Source organism: Betta splendens, chromosome 21 (genome assembly GCF_900634795.4).
Source record: "Betta splendens chromosome 21, fBetSpl5.4, whole genome shotgun sequence".
NCBI lineage: Eukaryota > Metazoa > Chordata > Actinopteri > Anabantiformes > Osphronemidae > Betta > Betta splendens.
The window spans coordinates 13,023,884-13,028,420 of NC_040899.1; positions in this window are offsets into that span (position 1 = coordinate 13,023,884).

A 4,537-nucleotide genomic window follows, 5' to 3' on the forward strand; every position below is an offset into this window, starting at 1 on the left:
CAAGCATCCTCAAAACCTGGATGCGGACGTTCATGCAAATGTCGTGTAAGGAAATTCACCGTGGTGAACTCCTCAAACATCAGGCTCCACCTCCAGCTCAGATTGTGCGTTTGAACGGGTCCACGCACACCCCGCTGAGACACTGGCACCCTGTGCTTCCTATCAGCGGTGATGCTGGCCACTATAGCGGTCTATAGGGTTCGTTCGGTCCCCTCAGTGATCTACAGCAATGACGTCACATGGCGTCAGCGTCTGGAGCGTTTCCAGTGTCCTAGCCATAAGTTTCAATGTCTGGAAAGTGTTTAGGTGTCCAGGGAGCTTTACTGAACCGAATTCTCTCTGATACATGTTGACTTGTGTCATTTGCAACCAGGAGGTAGCACCGTTTCACTCTTTGTGGCTAAAAGCTGAGGTTTTAGATCTGTGTAAAGCTGCGTCTTATCTGCTTCTTATCTGTCTGAGCTTCTTATTGTTGAGAATTGGGAAAAGCCCAGAGTGCATTCAAAGTTCATATAGTTTGACTAAGCACAAATTCAGGTTTTAGGTTTTACATTCAGTTTCACTCATCTGTCTTTTTTTGTACTGCCTCTTTGTCTTTTCCCTTCAACCTGATTATAGTTTTTCTTGTGATTTGTTAATACGCTGTCAGTAAGTGGAACTCCAGTAATGATTATCAAAAACATAAGTTTTTCCTGCAGCTCTTCTGTTCTTAACGTCATTCTCAAAGCCCTTTTGTCACGTCTACATAATCCTGGGGAAAGAAACACTCATGTGGATGCAATTTGCAAGTCTGTTGTAATTGATGTAATTGATGCAACAGCAAGACTTAAAGATACATGTCCACCTTGGTTTTAATGCAGAGCCCACACTATCAAACAAATATAGCCTAATATCATACATTTTTTAGGGCGATGCAGCCATGAAAGAAGTGAAAAACAGCAAACTGGATGTGGTTATTTCCTCCATGCAGTGCCATGAGCTCAACGTCTGCAGCAGTAAACCAGAAAAACAGCTTCACCATCAGTCAGTCAGGGGTTAAATCAAGTCAATCAAGCCTTGGTGAACTGACAGTGCAGGCGTTTTAACTGGGGACATGTGGGTCATTTAGTCGCATGTGAGGAAATCAATGGAGCACAAAAACATTTTTGAGTTATTAGAGACTTCATGTTGACATCATTCAGATCTACAGTACAGTACCATGACATCATCATTACCAGTTTGATTCATGGAGCGTTCACTTATCACCACCAGACAATCACCATGATCACATGGATCCATGTGTTACATCCGTGCCGTGATCACAGGATCAAGATCGTGCGGTGCGTGAAGGCCGTGTTTCAGCTTTAGTCAGAGCGTCTGTTTTACAAACATGATCCAGCTCAACTGGAAACTGAGCAGGAAAGCACCACACGTGTTTCTAGTTACAGAGCTACAGTGTAAATGCAATCTGCTTGTTTATCTGTCGGCGTATACAACTGATGGCTCTGTGATGTTCCCATGAAACTGCAGTTCCTTCCTTCTTTCCTTCCTCTCTTACAGGATTTAGTGTGTTGAACCTGTAGAATCAATCAAAATTGGGCAGAGCAGAAGAAACCAGCATGTGTCATTGGCTCATGCCAGAATAATAAGCGTTATCAGTGTGATGTAGTGGGATAGTTATGTTTTGCTGTAAGCCAATAATCCACTGAACTGAAACTAACTGAGAGAACTAACCACCAAAGCCAGTACTTCTACTGAGTGGTGGCTTCTAATTGTGCTTCTTGGTCCTGTTTCATACTGTGATGTTCTGAGTTTAGCCCAACACTCAGTTACTGTAAAACAACAATTCCCTGCAAAAGTGAATCATTTATTTTGACCAGTATTTTCATTGTACCCCAAAGTGAAATCATTTCCTCGCGGTCACCATGTCGTTACCGCTTCTGCTACTGCAGCGTTGTGATGAATGTTGGTGGAGCCAGGAATTCCCGTCGAAAGCCATTATCTGGTTATTGTGCAAGCGAACTGCCCACTGTGGCTGCACAGAAATCCTCTTATGGTTAATTCAACTGGTTTAAGTGGTACTTTGCCATTAAAAGGGAATAAGGTTGTATGGAGCTTGGTTTAGTGAAGACAATAACACTACGAGTTGTCACAGACACGAAGGCCGCTTTTCACCAGACTATGATAAACTCACGATCTCAAAAGGGGAAAATAAAAGGTAGAAAAAAGTGAAAAGCAGACAGAGTGCATGAAAAAAGACCAGAAAGCTGAGAGATTAAAGAAAGTGAAGCATGAAAAACCCTGGAGAAGGTTTTAGTTCAAGGCTGCGGGAGGTTGAAACAACCCTCAACGGACTGTCCAAGCTGCAAAACAAGGAGAGCTCATGAAAATGAATGGGGAGTTGAGAAATTTAAGCTGTTTCATGCTGACGTGTGGAAATCATACAGTAACACCGTGACTGGTGTTACACAATACATGTGGAATTATCACCCGCAGAAAGGGGCCATGGGTGAGGAAAGCGACCACAGCTGTGCAACCTCTGTACAGCTGCTGCATTGTTTGGTTCCCTTTCTGAGCATTCCTCCAGGTTTGGCTTCCCTTCAGGTGACCTTTCTGTGAATGTGGCGTCATGAAGTGTCAATGTCGCCCAAACCCCCCATGGTGTCAAGGTGTCACGTCTAATGTTTAGATTTGGATTATCTCTGTTTCCAGTGCCCGACCAGGGGCTTAAGTGGAGCTATGGGCTCTGTCTAAACCCTGAGCCCCCTTTTTACAAAACGCTACTTCTCTCTGTTGTCGGATCCTTCGCTTGATTGTTGTAGGATTTCTGATATTGCAACAGTTTCTCAGTTCTATCTTCTGTCTCCTTTGCCGGAACTTACTTATACAAGCAGTAAGAATGCCTTGTGTGTTAAACTGATTCCATTCCTATTCCCTGTCAGGGTTTCTGCCGTTGCCCCTCCCCCCGCTCCCCCTCTTCTTCCTCCTCCTCCTCCTCTGGTCTCCCTCTCCTCAAGGGAGATGAGGTCACAGTCTGAGTGGTGGAAGATGGAGTGATTAGGAGTTCAGACTCCACGCTTCTCCCGGGTGGATTAGCTCAAGGTATTTTCAAAAAGCATGTCCGTATTTAAAACAGCGGCCTTGCTTCAAAACGCTTCATAAATCATCGGTCCCATCGGCGTTTATCTTTGTTTCTGCACCTTTAAAGGACTAAGACGCTTAGTTGAGGCCATCGTCATCATCTGTCCCAACCTGAGCTCAGGCGGTGAACAGGGATTCCTTTCGAGAAGCTTCGTCTCATTTCCAGCAAACAAAGCTGATAGATAAAAATGTTTTCCTGAGTGTGTGCACCCCCAGGAAGTGCTCACGTGTGCCCCCCCCCCCTCGCGTGTGACCTCACAGTGATTTGCTGTGGCGACGTGCTGGAAAGCTGCAGCCAAAAGAGCGTGGGAGAATCACGGCCCTCGACCACCTCCACGAGCATTAGAGGACCACAGATATGGATGATTCAGATCTCCATCTGCTGAATTGTAACAGGCAGACAGGAAGTGTGTCATGTACACCTCATGGGCCACTTCCACTGTTACTGTCATGGTAATGAGCAATGTTTTGTTGTTTTGGAAAATGTGAGATTCGGCGTTGAGCTGCTGTTTGTCCATGTGAGCGCTGAGTCTCATCAACGGAAGACTTTGTCAGTAGTTTTTTTTTTATTATTTTATCAAAAACATCTACCATCGAAATCCTGTGTTAGATAAGCAACAGATCACACCAACTCTGACTAAAACATTGCTCTAAAGCAACCTCCTACAGTATCTCCCATTTTACTGATGCTGAATCTTGTAACCCCCTTTAAACTACTTAATAACCTTAGGTTTCTGTTAAATAATAGAAATAAGGCTGTTTTCTCTGCTCCTAAACTAGACGACTTTACAGAGATCCAAGAAACAAACAAACAAACAAACTCAAGTCTGACCTGCAGCTATTCAAAGAATAATACACTGATATAAGCTGCAGATAATTGAAAGCTCATCCAAAGACTAAAAGCAAACAGGCACTAAGTGCTTACTGTGACTGTTTGATTATTCAATGAAGACTCTGAGGGCTAAACAAACCAATCAGGCAAAGTAGGTTAAATTTGCTTATTCAGGGTTTATGAACACATGCTGCTTCATTCTCCTTCCACTGCAGTGTCACACTGGCTTTTCCCATGTTTCCTAACATGCCACTGTCCACATTTGCTCCCGATCCCCTCCTTCCCTCATCCCGTCTCTCTCCATCTCTCCACTGTAAACAAACAGACGCGGTGATGTCAACAACGCAGCATTTGGTTTGTCCCCTGGGCACACAACGTAATGCACAGAGCTGTCGACCCCCCGCAGGGAACCCAGGGGCGGAAGCCGGAGGAACCGCAGCCGAGTCAGGCGCTCGGTTGGAGACGGAACACTGTGTCGCTGACGGTCACAGTGGAGTACGAGAAGGACAAAAAGTACAATGGAATGGATCGGTCGTAAAATGGGATCTGATCGTCATTAAACTGAATGACAATATGTTCTTAAAC